Source organism: Nerophis lumbriciformis, linkage group LG09 (genome assembly GCF_033978685.3).
Source record: "Nerophis lumbriciformis linkage group LG09, RoL_Nlum_v2.1, whole genome shotgun sequence".
Lineage (NCBI taxonomy): Eukaryota > Metazoa > Chordata > Actinopteri > Syngnathiformes > Syngnathidae > Nerophis > Nerophis lumbriciformis.
The window spans coordinates 8,456,338-8,476,256 of record NC_084556.2 but is presented as its reverse complement, the minus strand read 5'-3'; the positions used below and the strand labels follow the sequence as shown (position 1 = coordinate 8,476,256).

Sequence of the window (19,919 nt, the reverse complement as noted above, 5' to 3'; positions counted from 1 at the left end):
GGTACCGTGTCTGCGCATCCAACTCAAAGTCCTCCTGGTAAGAGTCTCTGTTGTCCCAGTTCTCCACAGGCCAATGGTAAAGATTGACTGTCATCTTTCGGGAATGTAAACAATGAAACACCGGCCGTGTTTGTGTTGCTGAAGTCGGCCGCAATACACCGCTTCCCACCTACAGCTTTCTTCTTTGCTGTCTCCATTGTTCATTGAACAAATTGCAAAAGATTCACCAACACAGATGTTCAGAATACTGTGGAATTTTGCGATGAAACAGACGACTTAATAGCTGGCCACCACGCTGTCCCAAAATGTCCTCTACAATCCGCGACGTCACGCGCTGACGTCATCATACCGAGACGTTTTCAGCAGGATATTTCGCGCGAAATTTAAAATTGCACTTTAGTAAACTAACCCGGCCGTATTGGCATGTGTTGCAATGTTAAGATTTCATCATTGATATATAAACTATCAGACTGCGTGGTCGGTAGTAGTGGGTTTCAGTAGGCCTTTAATCTTACTTAGATTTCAGTTTTTGCAGTGTAGATCCGATAACATTATGAAAAATAAGATCTGCCGGGTACTCCGGCTTCCTCCCACTTCCAAAAACATGCACCTGGGGATAGGTTGATTGGCAATACTAAATTGGCCCTTGTGTGTGAATGAGAGTGTGAGTGTTGTCTGTCTATCTGTGTTGGCCCTGCGATGAGGTGGCGACTTGTCCAGGGTGTACCCCGCCTTCCGCCCGATTGTAGCTGAGATAGGCTCCAGCGCCCCCCGCGACCCCGAAGGGAATAAGCGGTAGAAAATGGATGGATGGAAGATCTGATAACCGATCAAATAAAAAAAATGTGCCAATAAAGACTGAGGCAAGATTACTTGTACTGTGTTTTAAGTGCCTGGTTTGACTGGTTTCATTTCCCACTTCACATTCCACTTCTGCTGCTCGATTTCTGTCCTTAGTCAAGCAGGTTTTCCTGCAAAAGCTGATTGCAGGTGGTCCACTTAGGGTTTTCAGAACTGACAGTAAAATGTTGTCGGGATTAAAAAGGCCTGTAATGCAAAACTTGCAAAAATGTCCACTGATAGTGTTTATGATAGTGTTGGCGTGGTTTATACGGCCCCCATAGTGTGACATGTATGGCTGTTGACTAAGTATGGTCTTCATTCACTTCAATGTGTGTATTCAAAATTAATATAATCATTGAAGTTGTCTATGACCATTCAGAGTGGAAACTAGAGATGTCCGATAATATCGGCCTGCCGATAAATGCTTTAAAATGTAATATCGGAAATTATCGGTATCGTTTTTTTTATTATCGGTATCGTTTTTTTTTGTTTTGTTTGGTTGTTTGTTTTTTATTAAATCAACATAAAAAACACAAGATACACTTACAATTAGTGCACCAACCCACACTCACATTTCTCCCAGTGCCACCCACACTGGTTCAAATGTTACTTACAAATGTACAGTAGGAAGGCCTCATTCGTCGCGCTTTACCTGACACATGAAACGTGACACATTTTGCACTATCCGCTTGACCCGCCAGACAGCAGTAGAGTGTCGAATATCTTAAAATGAGTTTTGCGGTTTTGGGCAGCACGGTGAAAGAGGGGTTAGTGCGTCTGCCTCACAATACGAAGGTGCTGAGTAGTCTGGGGTTCAATCCCAGGCTCGGGATCTTTCTGTGTGGAGTTTGCATGTTCTCCCCGTGACTGCGTGGGTTCCCACCGGGTACTCCGGCTTCCTCCTACCTCCAAAGACATGCACCTGGGGATAGGTTGATTGACAACACTAAATTGGCCCTAGTGTGTGAATGTGAGTGTGAATGTTGTCTGTCTATCTGTGTTGGCCCTGCGATGAGGTGGCGACTTGTCCAGGGTGTAGCTGAGATAGGCTCCAGCGCCCCCCGCGACCCCGAAGGGAATAAGCGGTAGAAAATGGATGGATGGATGGATGGATGGATGGATGGAGTTTTGCGGCAATTCTAACTTTGGCCACAGCGTCAGTTGCTATCTGGAGTGGCACTTTTCATCATTTTCAGCAGACTGCATTGCAAAATAATTAACACCCCTCATTCCTCTCACTCGAGATCCACCCAGGAGTGGGGCCATATGAATCCATTATCTGCTGGTGATAATGGGTTTCACATTGTAAAGTGCTTTGAGTGTCCAGAGAAAAAGCGCTATATAAATATAATTCACTTCACGAACTTTACTAATAATTCATAATGCCTGCTCAGTGGCCTTGTGGTTAGAGTGTCCGCCCTGAGATCGGTAGGTCGTGGGTTCAAACCCCGGCTGAGTCATACCAAAGACTATACAAATGCGACCCCATTACTTCCCTGCTTGGCACTCAGCATCAAGGGTTGGAATTGGGGGTTAAATCCTGAGCGTGGCCACCGCTGCTGCTCACTGCTCCCCTCACCTCCCAGGGGGTGGAACAAGGGGATGGGTCAAATGCAGAGAGTAATTTCACCACACCTAGTGTGTGTGTGGCTATTAGTGGTACTTTAACTTTTTTATAATGTTAGAAGAAATGGCCAGCTTTCTATGCATTTGCCACAATCTCACAATAAATTATAGTAATGTCACAACAAAGTCATGGCTTTACATCATCCATCCATCCATTTTCTACCGCTTATTCCCTTTGGGGTCGCGGGGGGTGCTGGAGCCTATCTCAGCTACAATCGGGCGGAAGGCGGGGTACACCCTGGACAAGTCGCCACCTCATCGCAGGGCCAACACAGATAGACAGACAACATTCACATCAATAAAGTCCTAATTTTTGCAAAATTAAAGTGAATAAAAAAGATTCCTAATTTTACGAGAATATTCCATTATATTGCGAGAAATAAGTGATAATTTTACAAGATTTGTTTGTGTATATATAACCTCCTGAGGTAGCACAAATGTGTTATGAGCTTCACCACCGCTAGTTGGCATAGCAAATGTCAAAATGTACAGCAAAACATTCAGTCTTATTACAATAGATTATAGCTAGGAATCGAAATAACTTTGTTTTCCCACCTTTGGAATGAAGAAAGTGAGTGTGAAGGGCAGGACAGGGCTGGGAAGAAGAAACAGATTATATTACCGTATTTTCCGGACCATAGAGCGCACCGGATTATAAGGCGCACTGCCGATGAGCGGGTCTAGTCAGGTCTATTTTCATACAAAAAGCGCATTCAAGGGGTCATATTATTATTATTTTGTCTGAATGTAAAACACTTCCTTGTGGTCTACATAACATGTAATGGTGGTTCTTTGGTCAAAATGTTGCATAGATTATGTTCTACAGATCATCTTCAAACCGCTTTCTGACAGTCGCTTCAGGATGCGCCGTTTTGTGGCTCACCTTCGGCAGCGTCTTCTCCCCGTCATCTTTGTTGTAGCGGTGTAGCGTGCAAGGACGGGAGTGGAAGAAGTGTCAAAAGATGGAGCTAACTGCTTTAACGACATTCAGAATTTACTTCAATCAATAACGGAGCAGCATCTCCTCATCCGGAAACAACAACACAGGAAATGTGTCCCGTGAAAAACCGTCCGACCGGAACTCTAATAACTAAAGTTCCTTGGGTGAATAATGTAAACTCACTACACCGGTATGTTTTAGCGCTTTCATGGCGAGTTTACTGACAGATAGAAGTAAGAACTTTGCACTACTTTATATTAGAAATGGCAACAGCGGAGGATGAATGTCCCATAATAAAGAAGATAGAGAAAAAGAAGAAGCTTATCGACTACGGTGTGGGCACGGACTACAAAGGATTTTTGGATTTATGCAAATCCCAAACACAGATCAGCAGGTACCAGAAGGTAAGAAAAGTTGCTTTTGCATAATATTGCGAAACAAAACGTCAGATAATACAAACCCCGTTTTCATATGAGTTGGGAAATTGTGTTAGATGTAAATATAAACGGAAAACAATGATTTGCAAATCCTTTTCAACCCATATTCAATTGAATGCACTACAAAGACAACATATTTGATGTTCAAACTCATAAACTTTATTTTTTTTTTTGCAAATAATAATTAACTTAGAATTTCATGGCTGCAACACGTGCCAAAGTAGTTGGGAAAGGGCATGTTCACCACTGTGTTACATGGCCTTTCCTTTTAACAACACTCAGTAAACGTTTGGGAACTGAGGAGACACATTTTTTAAGCTTCTCAGGTGGAATTCTTTCCCATTCTTGCTTGATGTACAGCTTAAGTTGTTCAACAGTCCGGGGGTCTCCGTTGTGCTATTTTAGGCTTCATAATGCGCCACACATTTTCAATGGGAGACAGGGCTGGACTACAGGCAGGTCAGTCTAGTACCCTCACTCTTTTACTATGAAGCCACGTTGATGTAACACGTGGCTTGGGACGGCGTGGCGAAGTTGGTAGAGTGGCCGTGCCAGCAATTGGAGGGTTGCTGGTTACTGGGGTTCAATCCCCACCTTCTACCATCCTAGTCACATCCGTTGTGTCCTTGGGCAAGACACTTCACCCCTTGCTCCTGACGGCTGCTGGTTAGCGCCTTGCATGGCAGCTCCCGCCATCAGTGTGTGAATGTGTGTGTGAATGGGTGAATGTGGAACTACTGTCAAAGCGCTATGAGTACCTTGAAGGTAGAAAAGCGCTATACAAGTATAACCCATTTATCATTTATTTATTTGGCATTGTCTTGCTGAAATAAGCAGGGGCGTCCATGAAAAAGACGTTTCTTGGATGGCAACATATGTTGCTCCAAAACCTGTATGTACCTTTCAGCATTAATGGTGCCTTCGCAGATGTGTAAGTTACCCATGTCTTGGGCACTAACACACCCCCATACCATCACAGATGCTGGCTTTTCAACTTTGCGCCTATTACAATCCAGATGGTTCTTTTCCTCTTTGGTCCGGAGGACACGACGTCCACAGTTTCCAAAAACAATTTGAAATGTGGACTCGTCAGACCACAGAACAATTTTCCACTTTCTATCAGTCCATCTTAGATGAGCTCAGGCCCAGCGAAGCTGACAGCGTTTCTGGGTGTTGTTGATAAACGGTTTTCGCCTTGCATAGGAGTGTTTTAACTTGCGCGTACAGATGTAGCGACCAACTGTAGTTACTGACAGTGGGTTTCTGAAGTGTTCCTGAGCCCATGTGGTGATATCCTTTACACACTGATGTCGCTTGTTGATGCGGTACAGCCTGAGGGATCAAAGGTCACAGGCTTAGCTGCTTACGTGCAATGATTTCTCCAGATTCTCTGAACCTTTTGATGATATTACGGACCATAGATGGTGAAATCCCTAAATTTCTTGCAATAGCTGGTTGAGAAAGGTTTTTCTTAAACTGTTCAACAATTTCCTCACGCATTTGTTGACAAAGTGGTGACCCTCGCCCCATCCTTGTTTGTGAATGACTGAGCATTTCATGGAATCTACTTTTATAGCCAATCATGGCACCCACCTGTTCCCAATTTGCCTGTTCACCTGTGGGATGTTCCAAATAAGTGTTTGATGAGCATTCCTCAACTTTATCAGTATTTATTGCCACCTTTCCCAACTTCTTTGTCACGTGTTGCTGGCATCAAATTCTAAAGTTAATGATTATTTGCAAAAAAAAAAAAATGTATCAGTTTGAACATCAAATGTGTTGTCTTTGTAGCATATTCAACTGAATATGGGTTAAAAATGATTTGCAAATCATTGTATTCCGTTTATATTTACATCTAACACAATTTCCCAACTCATATGGAAACGGGGTTTGTATGTCTTACCTTATACACACACCATAATAATACTCGTATGTTTAATGCGCCAACAATCCACCAAGCCGTGCGGCTTCATAGCTTACCAAAGTCATACTAAAACATTGTGATAGAATTTTTGAGCGCCGTGTGTAATGTTCTATATTTTCAATGGAACATATAAAATGTTGGTGTTGTTTACTTGAGTCATATTGCCATCACACCTCTTACCACGTATCTCTTATGTTTGACTGCCATCTACTGGTCACACTTATCATTACACCATGTACCAAATAAAATTGCTTCGAGTTCGGTGAGCAAAACCAGAATTATTCCGTACATTAGGCGCACCGGGTTATTAGGCGCACCGTCGAATTTTGAGGGGGAAAAAAGGATTTTAAGTGTGCCTTATAGTCCGGAAAATACAGTATATAGTAAAAGTTTTAGATCTTTGAGTTCAACTCATGGAAAATGGGAGCAAAAACAAAAGTGTCGCGTTTATATTTTTGGTCAGTATGTCTTCATCAAATCGTATCCGATTTTAACAAAACTTGCAATGTTTATGCTGGTTTTGACGTTGTAATGCATGGGTGTCAAACTCTGGCCCGCGGGCCAAATTTCACTTGGCCCTTGAGGCGCTATCAAATTAACACTAAAGCTGGCCCGCCGATCCTCCCGGGAGTCTTCCAAATGCCAGCCAGCCAGCAAAACATGTGCTGCCCAGTCACATAACATGTGCGGCTTCTGCACGCACACACATCAGAATGCAACAGCGATACAGGTTACATTGAGGGTAGTCGAATAAAAAACTTTAACACTGTTAGAAATATACGCCACACTGTGAATCCACACCAAACCAGAACCCTTTGCAGCACTAACTCCTCCGGGACGCTACAAGGTGTGTGTGTGTGTGTGGGGGGGGGGGGTTGTGGTAGCGGGGTTAGTGCTGCAAAGGATTCTGGGTATTTGTTCTGTTGTGTTTATGTTGTGTTACGGTGCGGATGTTCTCCCGAAATGATAAATAAATGATAAATGGGTTGTACTTGTATAGCGCTTTTCTACCTTCAAGTTACTCAAAGCGCTTTGACACTACTTCCACATTTACCCATTCACACACACATTCACACACTGATGGAGGGAGCTGCCATGCAAGGCGCTACCAGCACCCATCAGGAGCAAGGGTGAAGTGTCTTGCTCAGGACACAACGGACATGACGAGGTTGGTACTAGGTGGGGATTGAACCAGCGACCCTCGGGTCGCGCACGGCCACTCTTCCACTGCGCCACGCGAAATGTGTTTGTCATTCTTGTTTGGTGTAGATTCACAGTGTGACGTATATTTCTAACAGTGTTAAAGTTTTTTATACTGACACCCTCAGTGTAACCTGTATCGCTGTTGATGAAGTATGCGTTGCATTCGCTCGTGTGTGCGTACAGAAGCCGCACATATCTTGTGACTGGGTCTGAACGATGTTAGAATGGATAAAAAGCGGACGTGACGATAGCTCGTAGAGGACGTTAAAGGTTAATTTGTTCAACCTTGGCCCGTGGCTTTGTTCAATTTTAAATTTTGGCCCACTCTGTATTTGAGTTTGACACCCTTGTTGTAATGGCAATCCAAATTTTACCCAGCTATGATCAAGATCGCGCTTTTGGCACGATTTAAGTTCAACTTGCTATCATTACCCGAATGTTTGCATTTTCTTCCATTTAATACAGAATAAATGACTTAATGCTCTTTTGTATGTTCGGGTTTAATTTTTATGAGCAAATTTCTTCAGGTCTGATTAAGTGTTGTCTTGTTTCCATGGCCGCGGGATGAAAAGGCGTTTTTTACTCAAGAGGCAGACACCGAGTAAAGAATAATGCTATTATCTTTTACCAGCTGTTTTTTTTTTCCCCCTCCTAGTTCTGCTTAATTGGAGTGTATTTTAGAAAACGAGAGCTGCTCTCCAGGGACACTTCATTAGCACCTGTTAAGTGTCCAAGCATGTTAGAGGAAAGATGGAAGATGAAAGCTGTGTTTGGATAGTTTCCTTCGAGTAAATGCTTGCTTGTTGGGGGATTAAAAAAAACAAAGGCTCAAACTTTTGACCCACTTTAGGTCTTCTCCTCTCGGTCAAAATTCATTTTAAAATTCACAAGAGGTTATTTAAATGGAGGGCCAAAATAGTAACCTAATACAACTTTGCAATGTGTTCATTATTGTTTCTGTTTGATTAAAGCCTAAATTAACATCCAGAGTGGACCCCTAAGGACCAGCTTTAGCATCCGTAATTGTGGAAGTCACTGCCAGCTTAAAGGGGGCCAATTTTAGCTGCAAAACAAATACACATGCGAGTTGAATTATTAAGCATCAGAGAATAAAATGAGCAACGAGAAAAGAAAAGTCCAACTGGGTGATGTTTCAGCTTGTGACATCTTGCTTTTTTCTAGAGCAGTGGTTCTCAATTTTTTTTTTTTTTTTTTTACCCAGTACCACATCACAAAACACTTGGCTCTCCATCTACCAGTATAATGTGCAACATTAAAATACAATAGCATAGTAGAAAAACAAAGGTTAGGTCATACTTGCCAACCTTGAGACCTCCGATTTCGGGAGGTGGGGGGTGGGGAGCGTGGTCGGGGGTGGGGTGGGGCGGGGAGCGTGGTTAAGATATATATATATATAAGAAATACTTGACTTTCAGTGAATTCTAGCTATATATATATATATATATATATATATATATATATATATATATATATATATATATATATATATATTTTATTACATTATATATATATATATATATATATATATATATATAATAAAATAAATACTTGAATTTCAGTGTTCATTTATTTACACATATACACACACATAACACTCATCTACTCATTGTTGAGTTAAGGGTTGAATTGTCCATCCTTGTTCTATTCTCTGTCACTATTTCAGAACACACACATTATACAAATATACATTATAAAATCAATAAGAAAACGGGAGCTCTAATTTGGGAGTCTGAATTAGGATCAGAAGTTCCTATATAAACATTGCGCACTCACGTCGCCTTTTTGTATTGATTACTGCAGCTGTAAACTGGATTCATTCACAAATACAAACTACAACTCACAAACACGTTAGAGTTAGGCTCCACCATCAGAATGTGTACTTAAACTTATAAAGATCACATGGTTATTATTCAGTGAGTTGATTCATCAAAACTAACCTGTTATACAGGAGGAAAAAGCACACAAGACGTTTCAATTGTTCACAGACTGGTCGCGCTCATCAGAATGACAAGACACTTCCGGTCTGCAGGTGATAGCATTCAATTGGGAAGAAACGCCCTACTGCCCCCTACTGACCAATGTGAATACTGATAAATGTGTAATGACAGCTCCAAAAACGAATTCAAACCACAAAATAAAATAAATAAATCAACACAAAAATGTGACACATTATGGGTGGGTCACATATGCATGTACAGTAGATGGCAGTATTGTCCTGTTTAAGAGTGTCACAGCATTGCTGTTTGCGGCAGACGAACTGCTTTACGGTAGACGAAAACTTGACTGCTGTTGTTGTGTGTTGTTACCGCGCTGGGAGGACGTTAATGAAACTGCCTAATAATAAACCCACATAAGAAACCAAGAACTCGCCCTCAATCATTAGCTGTTTATATTGTGGGAAAGCGGACGTGTGAACAGGCTGTCAACACGTCACTCAGGACCGCATGGAGCTGGAGGGGGCGTGGCCTCCAGCGCCGCCTGAATCTCGGGAGATTTTCGGGAGAAAATTTGTCCCGGTAGGTTTTCGGGAGAGGCGCTGAATTTCGGGAGTCTCCCAGAAAATCCGGGAGGGTTGGCAAGTATGGGTTAGGTTGTATTTATCAATTACAATTAATATGTTTGGCCACTGTTTTTGCTCCTATTTTTCATGAGTTGAACTCACAGATCTAAAACTCTTTACTATATACACTATATTGCCAAAAATATCCAAATGATGAGAATCGGGTGCCCTAATCACTTGGCCCGGTGTATAAAATCAAGCACTTATGCATGGAGACTGTTTCTACAAACATTTGTGAAAGAGTGATTTCCAGCGTGGAACTGTCATAGGATGCTACCTGTGCAACAAATCCAGTCGTGAAATTCCCTCGCTCCTAAATATTCCAAAGTCAACTTTATTAGAAGAAAAGTGAAGAGTTTGGGAACAACAGCAAGTCAGCCACCAAGTGGTAGGCCACGTAAACTGACAGAGAGAGGTCAGCGGATGCTGAAGCGCATAGTGCAAAGACTTTCTGCACAGTCAGTTGCTACAGAGCTCCAAACTTCATGTGACCTTCCAATTAGCCCACGTACAGTACGCAGAGAGCTTCATGGAATGGGTTTCCATGGCCGAGCAGCTGCATCTAAGCCATACATCACCAAGTCCAATGCAAAGCGGGGTATGCGATGGTGTAAAGCACGTCACCACTGGACTCTAGAGCAGTGGAGACGCCTTCTCTGGAGTGATGAATCACGCTTTTCCATCTGGCAATCTGATGGACCAGTCTGGGTTTGGAAGTTGCCAGGAGAACGCTACATTTCGGACTGCATTGTGCAGAGTGTGAAATTTGGTGGAGGAGGATTTATGGTGTGGGGTTGTATTTTAGGAGTTGGGCTTGGCCCCTTAGTTCCAGTGAATGCTCCAGGATACCAAAACATTTTGGACAATTCCATGGTATGGCACTTCAAGTTCATATGTGAGTAAAGGCAGGTGGCCAAATACTTTTGGCAATATAGTGTACATACAAGACCTATTCCTCTCAAATATCGGTTGGATGTACTGTCAGATTCTCTGAAACGCCTTTCGAGGCGGCTTATGGTAAAGAAATGATCATTCAATTCGCGGGCAACAGCGATGGTGGACATTCCTGCAGTCAGCCAGCCGACTGCACGCTCCCTCAAAACGTGTGACACCTGTGGCATTGTGCTGTGTGATAAAACTGCACATTTCAGAATGGCCCTTTATTGTGGGCAGCTTAAAGCACACCTGTGCAGTAATCATGCTCTTTAACCAGCATCTTTAAATGCCACACCTGTGAGGTGAAATGGATTGTTATCTTGGCAAAGAAGAAATGACCACTAACACAGATTTAGACACAGATTTGTGAACAATGTTTTAGAGGAATAGGTATTTTGTGTACCGTATTTTTCGGACTATAAGTTGCAGTTTTTTTCATAGTTTGGCCGGGGGTGCGACTTATACACATTATGTGTGAAATTATTAACACATTACCGTAAAATATCAAATAATATTATTTAGCTAATTCACGTAAGAGACTAGACGTATAAGATTTCATGGGATTGAGCGATTAGGAGTGACAGATTGTTTGGTAAACGTATAGCATGTTCTATATGTTACAGTTATTTGAATGACTCTTACCATAATATGTTACGTTAACATACCAGGCACGTTCTCAGTTGGTTATTTATGTCTCATATAACGTACACTTATTCAGCCTGTTGTTCACTATTCTTTATTTATTTTAAATTGCCTTTCAAATGTCTATTCTTGGTGTTGGGTTTTATCAAATAAATTTCCCCAAAAAATGCGATTTATACTCCAGTGCGATTTATATATATATGTTTTCCTTCTTTATTATGCATTTTCAGCCAGTGCGACTTATACTCCGGAGCGACTTATACTCCGAAAAATACGGTATATGGTAAACGTTTTAGATCTTTGAGTTCAACTCATGAAAAATGGGAGCAAAAATAAAAGTGTTGCGTTTATATTTTTGTTCAGTATATCTTCATCACTCGCTGTGGCTTCTGCAGCCCTTTGAGACACTCGTGATTTAGGGCTATAAGTAAACTTTGATTGATTGATTGATTGATTGATCAAATCTTATCTGATTTTAATAAAACTTGCAATTGTTATGCTGGTTTTGACATTGAATCCAATCCAATCCACTTTATTTATATAGCACATTTAAACAACAAAAATGTTTCCAAAGTGCTGCAAAACAATATTAAAAACAATATTCAAATATTATCCTTAGCTCCACCAATGACTGAATAAAAACAAAAAATAAATACATATAAAACCAATATAAAAACAATATCAAAATAAATGGTTTAATTATTAATTAATTGTAAACATTGCAATCCAAAATTCACCCAGCTCTGATCAAGATTGCGCTTTTGGCAGCAATTTGAGTTCAACTTGCTATCATTACCCGAATGTTTGAACAGTAACACTGTGTTTTGAATATTTAATTAAGTGATCTTTCTTGGTGGACCACTAGTGGTACACGTAGCACCGTTTGAAAATCCCCGTTCTAGAGCAAATTGATCAGGAAAGATGAGGAAATAAACAGGTTACTGGATTATGATTGTTGTTTTAATATTAACGATACACGCTTCAGTTGTCCATACCTGCTTTGCGGAGGCAGTAACTGCCGTGATAAGTTAAGCTATCAATAAAATTGAGCTTTTACATCTCTGAGCTTCCTTTTTATATCCCTACGTGGATGGATACTTTCTCCTTTTCCACTCTTGTTAGCCATTGAATCATTTAACAGAAGAGATACAGATTAAATACGACTCAAGATGGATTTATTCCTCTAAGCACATAAAAGGGACATCGGCCAGCATTTTGCACATATTGCGTTTGTGTAGGAAGTAGAGTGAAACCAAAAATGGCTAAAAGCTAAAGACATACGTAATAATTGTCCTTGAATAGATATCAGTGTGGACTCGTCAGACCACGGAACACTTTTCCACTTTGCATGAGTCCATCTTAGATGATCTCGGGCCCAGAGAAGCCGGCGGCGTTTCTGGATGTTGTTGATAAATGGCTTTCGCTTTGCATAGTAGAGCTTTAACTTGCACTTACAGATGTAGCGACGAACTGTATTTAGTGACAGTGGTTTTCTGAAGTGTTCCTGAGCCCATGTGGTGATATCCTTTAGAGATTGATGTCGGTTTTTGATACAGTGCCGTCTGAGGGATCGAAGGTCACAGTCATTCAATGTTGGTTTCCGGCCATGCCGCTTACATGGAGTGATTTCTCCAGATTCCCTGAACCTTTTGATGATATTATGGTCCGTAGATGTTGAAATCCCTAAATTCCTTGCAATTGCACTTTGAGAAACGTTGTTCTTAAACTGTTTGACTATTTGCTCACGCAGTTGTGGACAAAGGGGTGTACCTCGCCCCATCCTATCTTGTGAAAGACTGAGCATTTTTTGGGAAGCTGTTTTTATACCCAATCATGGCACCCACCTGTTCCCAATTAGCCTGCACACCTGTGGGATGTTCCAAATAAGTGTTTGATGAGCATTCCTCAACTTTATCAGTATTTATTGCCACCTTTCCCAACTTTTTTGTCACGTGTTGCTGGCATCAAATTAATGATTATTTGCAACAACAAAAAAAATGTTTATCAGTTTGAACATCAAATATGTTGTCTTTGTGGCATATTCAACTGAATATGGGTTGAAAATGATTTGCAAATCATTGTATTCCGTTTATATTTGCATCTAGCACAGTTTCCCAACTCATATGGAAACGGGGTTTGTACATACATATATACAGTCGCGTTGGCCCTGTGATGAGGTGTACACCGCCTTCCGCCCGAATGCAGCTGAGATAGGCTCCAGCGACCCCCCCCCCCGTGACCCCGAAAGGGACAAGCGGTAGAAAATGGATGGATGAATGGAAAGATTTCAGTGTATAACAGCACGTGTCAATATAAACAAGTATCAACTAATTCTAGTTGCATATTACATATACAAAGTCTCCTAGGCAAAAGTGTGTTAGAAAGTATCCAGTAAAAACCATGTCCACATCATTCAATGTGCTTAACTTAATGAATGACTGTGGCCACTTCGTGTCGCCAAAAAGAAAAAAAAGAAAAATTACCATTCCACTTCAATTTAAAGACAGCATAAGTCTATTTCAGACGGTTAATGCTAAATAGGTTAGTCATTTTACTATTGATTAAAGCTTTGCTAAAAGAAACACACCACAAGACAATAAAAGTATATGATTCATGTTGATATCGCAACAGTAACCTTATCAGGCAATATTCAAGGGTCTAAATTACGTATCTTATTGGTAGTTTAAAAAAAAGTCCTATTGAGATACTACTAAAAAAAAAAAAAGGTACGACACTACACAGAATTGGCTCTTACATTGATTTGCTGACGCTTTGTGCGACGTTAAAGGGGATGTGTCAAGTAAACCGCGACGAATGAGGCCTTCCTACTGTACATTTGTAAGCAACATTTGAACCAGTGTGGGTGGCACTGGGAGAAATGTGAGTGTAGGTTGGTGCACTAATTGTAAGTGTATCTTGTGTTTTTTATGTTGATTTAATAAAAAAAAACAAAAAAACGATACCGATAATAAAAAAAACGATACCGATAATTTCCAATATTACATTTTAAAGGGGAACATTATCACCAGACCTATGTAAGCGTCAATATATACCTTGATGTTGCAGAAAAAAGACCATATATTTTTTTAACCGATTTCCGAACTCTAAATGGGTGAATTTTGGCGAATTAAACGCCTTTCTAGTATTCGCTCTCGGAGCGATGACGTCACAACGTGACGTCACATCGGGAAGCGATCCGCCATTTTCTCAAACACCGAGTCAAATCAGCTCTGTTATTTTCCGTTTTTTCGACTGTTTTCCGTACCTTGGAGACATCATGCCTCGTCGGTGTGTTGTCGGAGGGTGCAACAACACGAACAGGGACGGATTCAAGTTGCACCAGTGGCCCAAAGATGCGAAAGTGGCAAGAAATTGGACGTTTGTTCCGCACACTTTACCGACGAAAGCTATGCCGCGACAGAGATGGCAAGAATGTGTGGATATCCTGCGACACTCAAAGCAGATGCATTTCCAACGATAAAGTCAAAGAAATCTGCCGCCAGACCCCCATTGAATCTGCCGGAGTGTGTGAGCAATTCAGGGACAAAGGACCTCGGTAGCACGGCAAGCAATGGCGGCAGTTTGTTCCCGCAGACGAGCGAGCTAAACCCCCTGGATGTCTTGGCTCACACCGTCCCTTATGCCACCAAAGATGATCAAGAGAAGAATATCGACCCTAGCTTCCCTGGCCTGCTGACATCAACTCTAAAACTAGACAGATCAGCTTTCAGGAAAAGATAGCGGATGAGGGTATGTCTACAGAATATATTAATTGATGAAAATTGGGCTGTCTGCACTCTCAAAGTGCATGTTGTTGCCAAATGTATTTCATATGCTGTAAACCTAGTTCATAGTTGTTAGTTTCCTTTAATGCCAAACAAACACATACCAATCGTTGGTTAGAAGGCGATCGCCGAATTCGTCCTCGCTTTCTCCCGTGTCGCTGGCTGTCGTGTCGTTTTTGTCGGTTTCGCTTGCATACGGTTCAAACCGATATGGCTCAATAGCTTCAGTTTCTTCTTCAATTTCGTTTTCGCTACCTGCCTCCACACTACAACCATCCGTTTCAATACATGCGTAATCTGTTGAATCGCTTAAGCCGCTGAAATCCGAGTCTGAATCCGAGCTAATGTCGCTATAACTTGCTGTTCTATGCACCATGTTTGTTTGTGTTGGCATCACTATGTGACGTCACAGGAAAATAGACGGCTGTATATAACGATGGTTAAAATCAGGCCCTTTGAAGCTTTTTTTAGGGATATTGCGTGATGGGTAAAATTTTGAAAAAAACTTCGAAAAATAAAATAAGCCACTGGGAACTGATTTTTAATGGTTTTAAACCTTCTGAAATTGTGATAATGTTCCCCTTTAAGCGGCATGGCAAATTGAATTTCAGAAATATTTTTGTTCCAAATTGGTGCAGTAGATAGCAAATTATGTATGAAGTGACGGGCAGCTGAGGGAACTCTTGTTCATTTATTGTGGGAATGTCAGAGAATAAAAGAGTTATGGTTAAAAACAACAAAAGAAGCAATCGCATTCCCAAATATAAACATTCCAATGACACTGCAAACTTGTATTCTTGGTGATCTGCATCCATTTAGTAACATGTCATCAAAGAATAAACATGCATTCCTTTCAATATGCATCATAACAAAAAGGGTCATAATAAAAAAATGGATAGATGTTGATAGTCCAACTCATATGACTGGTATACACAAGCTATGGAAATGATATCAGTAGAAAAAGCTGCATTTAGTTTAGAAAATAATGAGTCATATATTGGAATATGGGATCCGTTATTTAAATATGTTTCAAACTATTAAACCTAAAATATGACTTCTTTTAGTCTTTGTTGAAGATATTGGACACAGTGTAAGCCACTGTGACACTATTGTTCATTTTGTTTAAATGTTTTTATTTGTTATAAATGGCTGTGATAATAATGTCAATGAGGGATTTCTAATCACTGCTATGTTGGAATTCTTATTAATACTGATACTGTTGTTAATATTATTCATTTTTGTTTGATTACTTTTGGATTGCCATTCTGAATGTTGCTGGACCAGGTTTAGTTTTGGTTTTGGAAAAATTAAAAAAAATTAAAAATATAAATATATATATTTTTCGAAAACTATGATTGGGTCCAAAAAATTGATTTTTCGAATGAATTGCGATTCATTTACAAAATAAAGATAAATAAAAAAAACGATTTTTTTTTTTTTTTTTAATTTTATTTTTATATATATATATATATATATATATATATATATATATATATATATATATATATATATATATATATATAAATGTTTTATGTTTTTTTTCTTTAATCTGTCCTATGCAGCCACTCAGGCAAATCATATAATTGATGTAGATGTCCATATCTGCTGTAGAGATTTACTTGAGAAAAGATAATTGTTGGATACTTCTCTTGTCTTATTAAATATTTGGATATAATGTTATTAAACAAATTCAGTTTTCTTTGAAGTAATATATCAAATTCATCACACCTGTTCATCTATTTTAGGGAGGAATGTAGTTAATCATAGAACTGACACCCAATGTTATTAAAAAGTATGGATTTTGAATTGAGAATAGTCTCTGACTCGAATTGTTACCCACATTAATGGAATTAAATTTAATCGTGTGGTGCCCAAAAGAGTCACAGCCCTATTTAATTACTTTAGAATTCTGTTCATCCTTCATCGACGATGATGTTTTTATAGTTTCACTAAAACATTTTTTAAGGAAAACAATGCTCGCTCAGTGTTATTAGTGGCATATTTTTCCAAGATTTGGGATCTAATTATTTTTGTACGCCTTTCTTCTGTTCTCAATCTTACAAGACGTCTCCTGCAAAAATGTTTCCCCTATATTTTCCATATTTACTGGATATTGATAAAAAAAAATTTAAAATGGAATGAGGGCAAAGCAAAACTTTCTGCACAGCCTTTGGACTTCCACTAGACTTATTCAACATGATATAATGGACCACAATGTTGTATCAACCCAGGGGTCGGCAACCCCTGGCTTGAACGAGCCATATTAGACCAAAAATACAAGAAAAAAATCTGTCTGGAGCTGCAAAAAAATTAAAAGCCTGTCTATATTTGTTGTGGGCACTAGGTGACAATTACCTTGGGAATTAAAGTGGGTGGGTATTGTAAGGGTTGGGGTTTACTATGTTACATATTGTAAAATGTGCAGATACCTCAACTTGCTGTTGCCATGATCCATCATACTGTACTGTTTGCAAAATTCAATAAAAATATTTGGAAAAAATAAAAGCCTAATATAAGTGTTACAATGAAGGCAACACATGATGTAAGTGTCTATATTAGCTATAGTAGCCTACTATCAAAATGACTTTGTGTCTCAGGCTGATGCAAATCTTTGTTACAGAAATGTTGAAATTGTAATATTTTTTTAAAACATTTTTACAACTTTGGAAAACATTCGTAAAACAGAGGTTTCTCAGAGGGTGAGATAACTCCTGGAAATGACTGTCTTAGAATTGCCAACGGTATAGATGTGTGTGTCTAAGTTTAAGGAAACGGCAGTCTGTCTTCTTCTAATGGATTTATTACAATCTCTGCAAGCTGGGTAATGTTTGCTGTGGTCTGTAACAGCACACAAACAACTATCAGAAATGCAGCCAATATTACATACAGATAATGTGTCGTGAGACATGCAAATATGAATTAAATACACAAAGGACATAAGTAAAGGAAATTAAATGAGTTCAAATATACCTACGAACGAGGCATAATGATGTAATATGTACATTTGTTTGAACACCCTAGTATGTAGTAGGTGTGTCAATAAAAAAAAACATTTTGTTTGGGTAGAATTTTATTCAACAAAACCAGTTTTCTTTCAAGAGACATGCAAATATGAATTAAATGCACAGAGGACAAAGGTAAAGGATATCAAAAGAGCTCAAATATACCTACAAACAAGGCATAATGATGCAATATGTACATACAGCTCGCCTAAAGAGCTTGTTAGAATTGATTAGCTTGCGGTCATGCACTGACCAAATATGCCTGATTAGCACTCCACACACAAGTCAATAACATCAACAAAGCTCACCTTTGTGCATTCACGCACAGCAACAACAGTTTGTTGGACAAAATGAGACAAAGAAGGAGTGGCATTAAACACGTCTTTTTGTGTCAACGTGGGAGAAAGTTGTACATGTAAACCAGGGGTGCTCATTACGTCGATCGCGAGCTACCGGTCGTTCTCGGAGGGTGTGTCAGTCGATCACCAGCTAGGCATTAAAAAAATAGTCCTAAAAATGAGCGATCATAAATCTTCACTATGACGTCACTTTTGTCACTTGATTGACATTCACGGCACCCGAGGGTCTTCTGAGATGACGCTGGCTGCTGCCAGCTCATTAAAATTACCGACAGGAAGGCGAGAAACACTTTATTTCAACAGACTCTGGCGCCGTACCTGTCGTCAAAACTCCAACTGTGCACAGTTGCACAGTTGCGCTAACAAAATAAGAGTCTCAGAAAGCTGTCGTGCACAAGCTAGCAAGCTACGGAGTTTGCCGACAATGTATTACTTGTAAAGTGTATACAAAGGAGTACGGAAGCTGGACAAATAAGATGCCAAAAACCAACCACTTTCATGTGGTATTGGACAGAAAGGAGGACTTTTTTTCTCCTCCATTCGAAAATGCGGACGTTATCATCACCACTGTCTGATTCCAATCAATGCAAGTCATCACAATCAGGTAATACACCAACTTATATTCTTGTCTTCATGAAAGAAAGGAATCTATATGTGTTAAACATGCTTGTATTATCTTTAAACACCTTTAACATGTTAACAATATTAACTATATGTGTTAAACATGCTTGCATTATCTTTAAACACCTTTAACTTGTTAACAATATTAACTATATGTATTAAACATACTTGTATTATCATTAAACACCTTTAATTTATTAACAATATTAACTATGTGTTAAACATGCTTGCATTATCATTAAACACATTTAACTTGTTAACAATATTAACTATATGTGTTAAACATGCTTGCATTATCTTTAAACACCTTTAACTTTTTAACAATATTAACTATATGTGTTAAACATGCTTGTATTATCATTAAACACCTTTACCTTGTTAACAATATTAACTATATGTGTTAAACATGCTTGCATTATCTTTAAACACCTTTAACTTGTTAACAATATTAACTATATGTATTAAACATACTTGTATTATCATTAAACACCTTTCATTTTTTAACAATATTAACTATATGTGTTAAACATGCTTGCATTATCATTAAACACCTTTAACTTGTTAACAAAAACATATATTTCATAAATAAGTAAATATAAATTATATATATGAATGAGGTAGATCCCCACGACTTAATCAATTGAAAAGTAGCTCGCCTGCAGAAAAAGTGTGAGCACCCCTGATGTAAACAAACCATGGTGAGTTCAAGAACCGTCGAAAATAGTAGGACAAAACGGCACCGGCCAAATACTCTTATCGGTGAAGCATGTTTAACATTAACAGTGGTGTTTCTAACAATTAGGAAGGTTTATGTCATGTTTGTCCTACGGAAACCATATTAAAACAAAAAATATATTTTTCCCTCATCTTTTTCCATTTTTATAGATTTGTGAAAAAGCTCCAGTGAGCCACTAGGCGACGCATGCAGCTCTCGAGCCGTGGGTTGCCTAACCCCCGATCAACTAAAAGCTTTGTTTCCCTTTTCCATTTACTTCACTGTCCTCGCACTCCTCCAACAAA

General features: G+C 39.5%; 1 protein-coding gene across 2 annotated transcripts in view; it reads left to right on the top strand.

Moving 5' to 3' along the window:
* Window positions 1-19,919, top strand: part of LOC133607759 (polypeptide N-acetylgalactosaminyltransferase 10-like) — a 277,472-nt gene that overhangs the window by 131,891 nt on the left and 125,662 nt on the right. The gene's annotated exons all lie outside the window — the stretch shown is intronic.